Source organism: Bolinopsis microptera, chromosome 13, assembly GCF_026151205.1.
Source record: "Bolinopsis microptera isolate Bmic1 chromosome 13, MBARI_Bmic_1.0, whole genome shotgun sequence".
NCBI classification, from domain to species: Eukaryota; Metazoa; Ctenophora; class Tentaculata; order Lobata; family Bolinopsidae; genus Bolinopsis; species Bolinopsis microptera.
Window position 1 is genome coordinate 4,667,312 of NC_087084.1, and position 13,152 is coordinate 4,680,463.

At 38.1% G+C, this 13,152-nt stretch overlaps 2 protein-coding genes across 2 annotated transcripts in view; both read right to left on the bottom strand.

Annotated features, from left to right (window-relative positions):
• The window catches only part of LOC134824858 (uncharacterized), a 57,231-nt gene extending 47,467 nt beyond the window's left edge, over window positions 1-9,764 (bottom strand). Inside the window, exon 1 of the mRNA XM_063836836.1 lies at window positions 9,733-9,764. The gene's annotated coding sequence lies outside the window, so the exon portion shown is untranslated. The remainder of the gene's footprint in view (window positions 1-9,732) is intronic.
• Window positions 1-13,152, bottom strand: part of LOC134825063 (LIM/homeobox protein Lhx3-like) — a 667,636-nt gene that overhangs the window by 412,808 nt on the left and 241,676 nt on the right. The window lies entirely within an intron of this gene.

Sequence of the window (13,152 nt, forward strand, 5' to 3'; positions counted from 1 at the left end):
CGGTGTGTGTCTTGAGGATCCAGGATTTCAAGGCAAGAGATTTTGCAACACGCTTAGATGTGACGGAGCTCAAGAAAACTGAAGGTTTGAAGTACTTGATGGCAGAGCTTGATAAGTATTTTAAAGAGGATAATACTCAGAGTATATTTCTAGGTATTGAGGATCTAGAAAAGTTTGTTAGACCAGAACAAATGAAAATGGCAGAATATATCGCGGAGTTCAAGAGACGATTGAACCGGATCGGAGAGTTGTTTAATGACACGAAAGATATTTATCATGATGGGATGTTGGCATACAGGTTGTTAACTCAGGCCAACCTGACCAAAGACCAACAGATATTGATAAAAGCTGCAATGGGGACTCAAGAGTTGACAAGTAAAGCAATTGAGGAATGTTTGAAGAGGTGTTTCGGTGACGCTGTTTTCTGTCGTAGATCCAGAATGGAGTTAGACACAGTAAAGATTAAGGTAGAACCTGGATCGGATGTGAATTACCATAGGGGTCAGTTTGATGAAAAGGATACTGACATCAGTGGTGATAACGGAGAATATGCATTCTATCAAGGATACAATAATCGAGGCCAAGGAGGAAGGAAATCGTTCTCTTCTGGCGGTTATAACAATTACTCCAATAGCAGATGGAAATCTGGAAATTACAGCAAACCATGGGAAAGAGACAAACAGCTCAATTCAAAAGAAAGGAATAACTCAGACTACAAAGATGAGTTAAATGCTATCAGTCACAAAACTGGCGATGTAGCAAGATGTTCAATTTGTGATTCGAATAAGCATTTCCGGGCAGATTGTCAACATAATCCCAATGTTAATGATGTTCGAAAGAAGGATTCGAGCTCAGTGTGTATGTATCAGACGTGCAGGAATGGTAAAGAATCAAACAAAATTGACAATGACTACTGTGAGACAGTTCTGTTAGTCAATGAGACATTCAACAAGGTGTTGATTGACACTGGGACAACCAGTAATGTGTGTGGTGATGTTTGGTTGAACACATTCTTAGAGTCAATGCCTGAAGAGTTGAAGAAAAAGATCAGCAAAGTCGAGAGAAACTTGAGTTTTCGTTTTGGAGACGGACGCGCGGTCGAATCTATCAAATGTGTCATGTTACCCGTCAAGTTGTGTAACAGAGATTTCATGTTAGAAACATTTGTGGTTCCAGGAGAATTACCATTTTTGTTCTCTAGATGTAGCATGAAGCAACTGGGAGTATCATTAGACATAGAGAATGATCAGATTATGATTGGCGGAGAACGGCAACAACTGAAAGTGACCAAATCAGGTCATTATGTGGCAGATATCATGTTATGGGAAAATATGAAATCAGAGAAATATACCATTGAACAAACTGGTAGGGAAGAGAGTGTAAGGAAAGAGGAGATTGTTGATAGTGATAGTGACAGTGAAGATGAATTCTGTCCGAATGAATCAGAGGAAGTAAGCAATGAACCATCAGCAGAAGGAGTGGAAGTTTCGAGTGGAACTGAAACTTCAGTGGAAGAATCTGGTAGTGTAGAGACCAGTAGTGAACAAGTGAAGTCAGAAAGTGTCGGTGATGAAAATAGAGACACAAGTGAGCCTGATGAATTTCAGAGTGCTTCTTCGTCGGATGAGAATCAAGACTGGGTAGATGTAGTAGTCAAGAGGAATAAGGTATTAGACTTTAAGAGTGAGGATGTCATTAGGTATAAGTCAGCAGATTATACCAACGATGTGTGGCAGAGAGCAAGTGTAATTGGACCTGAATGGAAAGAAAATTCTGTAAGCAAGGAAAACATCAACGTCTGGAACTTGGTGAAAGAACCAGAAGGTACAACAATTCAATTGCGTCTCAGTGAGTGTCAAGTGCAGAAAAAATCACATGATTCTCCAGACACAGAGTCTAGTATTGATACTGTGATGATACCAAAGGAGAGATATGGTGAGGTGTGATGTGTAATCAGTTGAAGTGGAAACAATATATTTGTGCTAAATTGAAGAATCAGAGAGAAGCACGGTTCTGATGAAAACAATATATTACTATTAATAGATATATACTATGTGTATTTTATACATATTAATTGAATATATATACACTTTTGTAGTGAGTGTATAAGATTTTCATTGTATACATTTCTAACACAAGAATATCTCAGATAGATGTATGATTGAAGAGAGACTATAAGAGGTAAGTATAATCAGGTAAGTGGATTAATACTTGTTTTAGAGTGTACTTTTCTGTAATGTCAGAGTTTTAGGAATAAATTATTATTTATGGGTAATTGTTCGATGTGAGTTTTTATCACGTCAGTTATCATTAACTTTTATTAACTTACTTTTGTGCCGTGGAATTTTATATCTTGTTCGATTTTCATTCTTTTTACCGTGGATTTTATATCTTGTACGAATTTCATTTTTTTGCCGTGTTAGAATTTTACAGAGTTAAGTATTTTTAATGATAGATTTCCGATATTTATAAAGGGAGAGTACTATGTGATAATGTTCACAGTTGTTTGTGTTTTTATGCATGTTTTGTCGAGATTTGACTTGAAGGTCATCTAGCGATAGGGGATTGTCTTTATTTTAACAACATTATAGCATGTTAAGTTTTTGTTAAGCATGCAATGAGGGTTTTTTTTTAAAACAGTTAAAGTAAAATGTTTTAATCATGTGGGTTTTAAAGAGTGTATTAGAATGTTGAAAGAGTTTTATTAGAGCTTTTGGCAGTGTTTTGAACGCTCGCGTGTGTAAGTTTATTGTCACAATGAGATTTTAGACGTAAAGGGTCTACTGAAAGTTCAGACGTAACGCGCGATAGGAAGTTTGCGGGAGTATTTTAATTAGTTACAATCTGTTTGATGATTTTTGTGCCGCGCGCACGAGTGTATTTAATTTGCTTGTTCGGATTTTCGGGTTTTAAGTTTCGTATTTAATTGGCTTGTTTGACGACGGCAGTTTACTTTTTTTAAAAAGTGGGGAAGATTGTTAATGATGATATTATATAATTAAGTACATCATTATTCATTAAATACCAAACTAACATAATCTAATCCATTCTAGGAAAATGATGTGATCTTGGAGGCTATTCGTCTACCCGACGTTGGTGGTTGCTCTACGGTGTACCAGTGCTGCTAGCTACGCCAGTTGCGGTTGTATGTTGGTGGACTTGTGTTAGGAGTTGTGTTCTTCGGTGTGACAAGTGTGTTCTATCGGTGAGAAGATAGATTACAGTTGCAGTGTACGGTCGGTGTGACCAGTGTGTGTACTATCGGTGAAAAGATAGATTACAGTGTACGGTCGGTGTGACCAGTGTGGACTATCGGTGAATATAAGTCAATTGGATTGTACTTAAGATAGATTCCAGTACGGAGAACTTCAGAGAAGAACTCCACAGATCTCAACAGAAGACAAGTGATAGTGTCGGTGTATTGTAGAGATCTCAACAGAAGACAAGTAATAGTGTCGGTGTATTGTAGTAGAGAAGTTACATTGATTGATAGTGTTTTGGGTACTTTATATAATTGAAGTGATTGAGTTATTATATATTGAATTACTATTTACCTTTGTTAGTCATTGCAGTGCGAGTGCGTAGTGGAGTGTGTTAGTTTGGAAAGCAATTGACTAGGAAAGATTCACTTAGTACAATATTGTGTATTATCTCATTATCAGTGTTCAAGTAGATAGTATTGTGTATTATCTAAATCTAATTATTCCAGTTTTATAATATCGTGTTTATCTTATTATCACCAGGGACCATGACATTGTTTTCATTAGGAGTGCATTTGTCGAATATTTTATCAACCAAACTGTTCCATATAGTCGTACCTTTGAAGACAAAATTGTGTTTAGAAATTTCAAGTTTGTGTCGGGGGACCCGCATAGTTTGGCTACATGCTCTGGAACTTGTTTGGAATAAACTTGTCAGAGAGATAGGTTGATGCAGTTTCAAGATTTTAAACAGTTCAGTGGATATATGTTGGGTGTACAGGTTGTGGATTGACATGATTTTCTCGGTATTGAATATTGGCTTAGTGTTTTCCAAAGCAAAGCTCCTTTTTGCGATGTGTTCACTGTATGGTCTTGCACGTGCACATGTTTCATAATACTCTGCCCGGTCAAAGCTTGGTTTGCTTCCAAATAGAAGGCGTACACATCTTTTTTGGATGGAGAACAGTTTAGATAGTCTATAAGGTGTGACACCACCCCAGCTACTGATACAGTAGCTCATATGAGACTTGAATAAGGAGTCATACAGCTTATGGTACTCTGTTTCTGGAATAAACTTCATAATACGTTTAATTATAGCTATACTTGTAGTTAGTTTACTTTTTATGTTATCTAGTTGGGGTTCCCAGGATAGTTCATGGTCTATGATAACACCAAGGAATCTCACTTTATCTACTCGTGTAAGCGTGTTGCCTGATAACGTGAGTGAGTTCTCAGAGCCATATTCACGAGCACGTGCACAGGACGAGTACCGGCCAGGTCTGAATAACATGTAGACCGATTTGCTTTGGTTAATGTGCAGCAAGTTAGATTCCATATAGTCATTTACAGATTCAAGTACTTTATTAGCATTCAAATAGGCTTCTTGTTCAGTTTTTCCAGCAACAAATATGTTCGTGTCATCTGCAAACAGTATGAAGTGTCCAAGTTTGCTAGAGTTGGTAATGTCATTAATGTAGAGTAAGAAGAGGAGAGGGCCTAGAACTGATCCCTGTGGTACCCCATATTCAATTTTGCAGTGATCAGAGTGTGTATTTTGGAAATCAACATACTGCTGTCGGTTACACAAATAGCTTTCAATTAGGTCAAGACAGGGCCCTCTTATGCCATAGTGTTCAAGTTTGACAAGTAATTTTCTGTGGTCGATTGTGTCAAACGCTTTGCTTAAGTCAATGAATATGCCAATTACATGATTCTTACTTTCTAGGTTTTTAAGAATGTGGTCAATGGAGTAATTGATGGCATGTGCCGTTGAGTGGTTGGATCTGAATCCAAACTGTTTATCGTATATGACCATATGTGAAGTAAAGAAGCTATATAGTCGGCAGTAAATTACTTTTTCAAATATCTTACCAAAGATAGGTAGAATGGATATAGGCCTGTAGTTATCAAACAGCTGTGGGTCTCCTTTCTTAAATACGGGGGTGACCTTACCTATTTTGAGAATATTTGGAAATAGACCCAGCTTCATGAATGAGTTTAGGAAACCAGCTAGGTGTTTAGAGATTGTAGTGCAACATTTCTTAAGAACAGCTATTGATATGTCACTAGCCTTGTCACCCTGGAAGGTTTTAACAATTTTTTCGATTTCCTCAGAATCACAGGGGTTTAAGAACATACTGTTGGTAACTCTTTTGTTAAAGTAGTTCTTATAATTAAGGGGCATCTGGCAAGCTGTGTCACGACTTATTGGTTTGGAGGAGCAGAGCTTCGCATTAAGTTTACCTGCAATGGAAGAGAAGAACATGTTAAAGCCATTCGATATGACACGCTTGTCTTTTACTAAACTACCATCTATTTTGAACGAGGCCTTTATTCCAGTTTTTGTTTTTCCCCTCAGTTCATTGATCAGTGCCCATGTTTGCTTCATATTACCTGAGACTTTTGAGAGTTTTCTGCAATAGTACAATTTCTTGGCAGATCTGATAATGTATTTTAACTGTCGACGGAATTTACTATAGGTTAAGTATAGATCAGAGTCTCCAAGAGGGTTGGGTTCCTTAATTGTACTCTTCCACTGCTTGTAAAGATATTCTTTCTTTTTCACTGATGCAATGATCCCTGGTGTGATCCAAGGGTTTGCAATCATATTTCTTTTTGACTTTTTGAACGATTCAGATTCAATTAAAAAGTTTTCTTCGATCAAAAGTTTTATCTTATTTGCAAAAATTTCAAAGTTTTCTACGTTGTAGCACACCTGCCCACAAAAATTTGTTTGAATATCTTCTAAGAACTTGGTCATATTAGATTCACAGTAGTCGTATTTTGGTTTACAAGGGTCAAGTTCTGGTTCTTCAGGCATGCTACATTCGAGAATACAGAAAATTGGAGAGTGATGCGAAACCCTGGTATCCAGTAGTCCAGCTGACACAATATTGTCAGTGGAGTTTGTCAGAATATTGTCAATAAGCGATGGGACACAGCCTGGTTTATGGTGCGTTGCCAGTGATATAAGTGGGATGAAGTTATTTCCATATAAAATGTTTTCAAAGCTGGCAGAGCCTTTATTAAATAGATTAAAGTTGAAATCTCCAAGCAGGATAACGTTCCTATCAGGAACCTGATTAAGAAGGCTCTCAAATTCGTGTAGGGCATCTTTGTCAGATCCACCAGGTGGTCTGTATAGGACGCCAACTGTTTGGGGCCTGCCAACATTTGTTATGGAGACAAACACTGATTCAAGGTTAGGGGTACACATACATAGTTTGTCAATACGGGTGTAAGTAAGTGACTCATTGATGTAAATTCCCACTCCACTACCTTTAGATTTGTCACGTAATTTATTGGTGTATTCAGAGAGATAACCGGGTATCCTATACAGGTCTTTGAGGTTTGCATCAATATTTGTCTCAGCCAAGCCAATAAACGAGAGTGGATGACTGTACTGTGAGATTTCTGTGACAAATGTATCAAAATTTGCAGCATTTCCATCAATATTGTTAAAAATACCAGTAAGGTTCTGCCCATTTCTATGATACAGCTTTATGAGGTTCTTAAAGCTTTTATGATCATAATTTTTACAGCTTTTATGGATTTCATTGATTTCAGAAACATCTTCAATTTCATCAAGGTGGACTGGGTCATGTTTGTCACGTATAAGTGCAGAAGCAAATGGGCAGTACCGTTGTGGTAAGCTGGCGATGCAGATGTAGCATTGCCAGCTATCATTGGTGTGGGTGTATTGGAAGAGATTTTTGGCACATTTAGAGTGAGTAACTGTTCCACAGGAGCTACAGTTCAAAATTTTGTGGTGTGTTGAGATAAATTTATTGCATCCCTTGCAAACATTCTTAGTAATTTGTGGTTGTTTGATCATCATAATTATGGTGGGCGCCTACCACCCTCTACCGCTCCGCCGAAGTTCCCCTGACTGGTGTTAAAACGTGCTCTAGACTGGCTACTCCTTCTGCCAGCTACAGATTCCTTAATATTCGCAGCAAATTTACGGATACCACTTTTACCAAGGTGGACAATATCTGAGGTAAGAGGGCCATTTGCAGCAATATCCCATCTGCCATACTCATCAGAGAGCTGGCGACCAAAAATAGAGTTATCAATAATAAAAATGTTTCTTTGCTGATAAGACACATCGAGGATGCCCCGATTAAAGCTTTCAACTTTTCTATTTAGAGAGTTTAGTCTAGTTGGAAGTAACATTGACAAGTGGATTTTGGATTTGGGGTAGGTTTCAGTAATGTCTCTGCACTTGGATTCGAGGACATGGAGGAGGTAGGCTTCTGATCGTGGATGAGACCGGGAGTTAATACTGTTGATTCCAGTATGGATGACAATATTACGGTAAGGGCCAATCTCAATTGCATCAGGGAGAGCCTCCATGTGACCTACCAAAACACGCTTCCCAGGGACCCAACGACCAAAGGTACCTACTGAGTCACCAAATGTCATCCTGGAGGTGTTTGAATCACCCAGAATGATGGTCGAATTGATGAAGTGAGGAGAAATGTGTCTAAAGGTCAGGCTCACTCTCTCTGTGGAGACATTCTCGTCTGGGAGGATCCCGTGTTTCCAAAAGTCCTGCGCATATCTCGTTGTGACTAACAAGCTGTTGTCCTGAAGGGGGAGATCTTCTGATTGGCTGTCATCATTATTGCAGAAGGACATGGTACGGGCAGCTCCTAGTGAGATCGTAAGGATGTGAGATTCGGGATCAATCACAGGCTCATCATCTCTGTGCATTGGAATGTGGTTAGCACCAGAGCTATACTTACTAATGAGACACGAGTTAATCTTGATATTCCTATCATTCACTGGAGAAGGTATTTTAGGAACAATTGTGTCAATAAGCTTCTTCAGCACGTGCGGCATTTCTCTTGCTGGGTGCTCAGTGCCAGTGTACCTATACGAGAAGTCACCAAAGTACATTACTTCACGAGAGTTCTCACCAACACTAGTAAATTCGCTACAGTTACCACTGATGAACGCTTGGACTTCCTCCTTAAGTTCTGGTGTAAGGGCTAGAGGGTCATACATTTCATAGGGCTTGCACGGTGTCACATGTTTCTTTGTGTGTGGAGAGACAGTATTAGGTAGGGGAGGGGATGTGGGACCAGGACCATGGTTAGGCTGTGGCATCCTGTTTGGTGGAGGCCGAGGGCTGCTGCTGCTTCTGTTGCCAAGCGACGACTTCATGGATGTGACTTGTTCAGTCAGGTGTAATAGGCTGTTTTGGATGCTAGTGACAGCTTCAGCTGTCAACAGGGTCGTGCTCTCTGGGTGTGGCTGGTCAACTCTCTGGAAGGCAGACTCACGGAGGCCTTTTATCTCTTGCTGTAGCATGTTCAGTTTCTCTGTGACATCATCATTAACCAACCCCTGGTTTGAAGAGCGTTCGCTAAGACATAATGCAGTGACAACCTCCTTAGTTGAACGGATGTCAGCGTAGAGGGATGAAGGTACCTTACTAAGTGCGGGACAGACATAACAGCTTGGGCACTCCCACAGTTCCATTTTCTTAATATCTGATGGTGAAAGGCCGAGTAGATTACTGCACCTATTATGCCATTGCTGTTGACACTTGTTGCAGGTGATGTAGGTTGAGTTTTTGTCACTCTTCTTGCATGGACACTTCTTTTTGTTTTGGGTAGGAGTTCTCTTGTTTTGAGAAGGTGTGCTCTTGGCACTTGCACTAGGAGTACCCTGGTTTGATGGGGTTTTGGGGACAAGGCACTCTGCATCAAAGAATTTGTCTCCAGTAACATCAATGGGGCTTTCTGGTATGACAGTAGGAGATTCGGTGTTACTCTTCAGTTGCTCCTTGAAGAGGGAAACTCTTGATTGAGGTGAGTCATAGAGGCTGTTATTCGGATCGTTGGGTGGAGCCTTGTGAGGACGAGCATTCCGTAGAGATCTATCGTGTACCATGATTATGAGAAAAGGCGGGGGCAGCCGGTGGACCGTTCGGGGTGGTGTCCCGTCAGACAGGCCTCAGGACCTGGGAGAGAGAAGAGTAGTATAGAGTATAATAATGAGCAACGTGAAGGATGTGAAATATCATAGCTATATAGAAATAATCATAATAAGAATCTATAGACTGACACACTGACAGACCAACATAGACAGGATTGATATGAGAGTGAGATGATAGGGTTGATGATGTGAGGGATGGTATGGAGGATGTTGTGGAAGGTGAGGGCTGGGAAGCCCAAATAGCAAAGCTGAAAGAGTGTTAATTAGTCAATATCAAATCTGGGTATATTTCAATAAGACAGATAAGATAGTAGATACAATTTGCATACTTTCAACACTACTATTTTAATGATGGCCGGAGGGAACACCATGTATACACTATGCTGTGAGCCCTCCAGGTGTGGTGACTGTGATGACTGTGAGGATGAGTGAAGTGTGTTTACATAACAACAGCACAACAAGTACTCAACTCTCAAGCAGGGCCATCAGCAAGTCTTCTGTTCCACCACCCCTGCAGGTTCCACACAGGCTACCCCACTGCCAACGAGTTTAGAGATTCATGGTCATTGTGCATTCATGGTACATCCTCAAATTATTTGTTATATAGTAGTGTTGAAAGTAAAAAAAGTATTCCGTCCTTACTCAAGTTCTGGAATGTTCAAAGGTTAATGAAGGTAACCACTCATGCTCCAGCTCTTGTAGAATAGGACATACTGCAATTGCTAAAGGAATATCAAAAGCAGCAAAGAAGAAAATATCGCACGAAGACTATCGCCAAGTATTAAGTTCGGGAACTGTGACAATGTCAGAAAATAAGTCCATCCGCTCATTTAATAGAACCCTTTACTCAATTAATGTAAGAAAACAAGCATTATCATCATTTGATGACAAGAAGTTCATACTAGAAAACGGTATTGACACTTTAAGTTATGGACATTTTAAATTGAATGCATAATTTCATCTTACTTTCAAAAAAACTGTAAAACTGTAATATATGGAATAGACTTAATTTTATTTTATATTTTCCAAAACTGTAAAACTTTAGTGAATACTGAAATGAGTTTAAGTTTAATGAACATAACTAATTAATTTGGGTATCTTTTTTTTTCTGTTAGATGCATCATTTTAATGCTATGTAGTAATTTAGAATTTGAGCGAATACCGAAATAACTTTTAATTAAATTTATTAATTTTAATATTTTGATTTATTTAGCGAATACCAAAATATTTGAAGCCATCATACTGATTGTAGTTTATAGTATATTTTCATCTAAATGCATTTATGTTATGTAATATTTTTTTTCCTTCCTTCTCGAAGACAGAGTCATCAATGTTTTGAAAATAAAGTAAAACAGAATAAATTTGATTGAGGAATTCACAGCACGATCCTTTTTTATTTATTTGTATTAATGATATCACTTTTATTTTGTGTCTAACCATTATGCATTTCATTGTGTTCGTGCACCGGGACAACATGCTATGGTGAATAGGCAAAGATTAAAATGAAAAGATGATACAGTTGGAGGCATCTTCATCTAGAAAGGATTTACCGAACAAATTCTTTTGATAGCTTTTGTAACTTTTGATAGGAATGGAACAAAAGAACTGTGTTTTTTTTAAAGAGTTTGTAAAGGGAGTGATACAACCTGTTTGAAAAGTTATCCCCGTTTGATGCAAGACTTAGGCTGTATACTATTCAATTGGTTGGGGTCATTGTCAACAAGTGCTTAGCAATAGCGAATAAATCTGTTAGTCAATCCAAGTATTCAGTCAAAAATTGTCTTGCATGCTGTAATTCAGATTTTGATTCGTGATATGTGTGATATCACCGGGTGATATCACCGGGTTTATGGTTTTTGCATCTATATTGTGGAATTATCTATATGTTTTAACGGGTGATATCACCGGGTGATACGGGTGATATCACCGGATGATACGGGTGATATCACCGGGTGATACGGGTGATATCACCGGGTGATATGGGTGATATCACCGGGTTTGTGGTTTTTGCATCAATATTGTGGAATTATCTATATGTTTTAACGGGTGATATCACCGGGTGATACGGGTGATATCACCGGGTGATACGGGTGATATCACCGGGTGATACGGGTGATATCACCGGGTGATATGGGTGATATCACCGGGTGATATGGGTGATATCACCGGGTTTATGGTTTTTGCATCTATATTGTGGAATTATCTATATGTTTTACTTATTTGCAAATTGAAATTGATTTATGAAGTTTGTTTAGTCTTTTGCGTATTTCATGACAATATTAATAAAAGAAATAGTTTTTTTTTTAAATACTAAAAAGAATTGAATATATCGAATAACAATAAAAAATCCCTCGCTACAATATTTTTAAATTAATACGTAATTCTAAATTTTCAAAAAATAAAAATAAAAGTCGAATATTGAGTAATCAATTATCCATAGTCCCTTTCTTCAATTCGAATCTTCAATGTCTGAATTATCACTAGTATAATATTCTGTCTGAGTCTCATCAGCTGAATTTTCTTCCTCTATTTCGTCGCTTGAACCTTCTGAATCATCGTTTTCAGTTTGACCTGTAGTCTCATCATTTTGAGATTCTTCGTTTTCGTCCGATTCATCTTCACTTTCAAAATTAGGTTTTTGCTCAAACGAGACAGAAGTAAAAGCTTTTTGTAGAGCAAAGAAATTTTTGTGCACGATTTCTTGAGCCTCTTTAAATGAAGCATCATATATTCGTCGCAACAGGTTTTCTATTTCAGGACTATGATCAAAATTGTCAAGAAGTAAAAGAACTCCATTCTTTAGAGCTACTATTTGTTTCTGGATTGCTCCCACGTCATTGCTTTGGAATAATTGCTGAACGTTGGTTGCATCCTCCACTGTTTTGACAAACGATTGATCCATTTCATCTTCACAAGATTGCTCTAATCTTTTTATTTTTCTTTCAAGATCTCCTATTCGTTCAGATTGTCTTTTAGTCTCCCACTTTATCTCATTGGTGTTGTCGTGATTGTAATTCATTGGTGTAGGAAGATCATCACGTTTACTATACTCTAGCGAGAATATCTTAGCATCCAATTCCCTCAATTTGTCCTCTTGTTTGTCGTTTCTTTGTTGTACAATTTTCATGAGATCTTTCAATTCACGTAGAGCTAATGAAACTGATGTCTCACTTGTTACAGAGACTGATTCAATATCACTATTGATAGAAAAATTATCAAGATTTCTGCGGTCTTTATTAACTGAACGTGTGTCAGAATGAAATTTGTATTTGTGTGACGCCAAGCTTCGTGAAGTTTTAAAAGACTTGTAACAATGGTTACATTTGTGGGAGTACACCATCTTTGACATAGCGTTACTAGTCAAACGTGAAGTGACTTAAACTGTATAGAGCCCCCCTTTATATAGGACGTTTTTTTGTTTTGTTTTACGCGATGTCACAAAAGTTAATAAGCTCTAAAAATGAAGCGTATCGTAGCGCGTTAATTAGGAAATGATCCTGTTTATGAGTTCCTTATATAGCCGATTTATTGGGGGTTGAGAAATTTACTGTTTTAGTGATCTTAACACATTATTTAAAATAATGTTCACTCATATTAACACGATTGATTAATTTGCTGCTCTCCTATACTGCATGCTGTGTACTATGTCATACTGTTGACACACAATAATAATAATTCATTCGGTCAGATGTGTCAAATTGATCGATAAGATATTTCAAGTGCAACTCATCAAAACTGGCTGATTCTTTTGTCACATCAACAGGTGTTGTGACTTTGAGTATCCATACAGATGCAATCATGGGTCAGTATTCAACTTAATCCTGATCCAGAAATCGAGCTTTAGGTTAAACAATTGCACCTTGTATACTTTCCTCGGAGTCTCAGTACTAGATCCAGGTTTAGGTATTAACTTCTCTCTTAGTTCACGGTCTGACAACTTAGAAATATCCCCAGAGGTCAACATCAGTCCTTATTAGAAAGCTAAAAGGTAATAAGAAAAAACTTT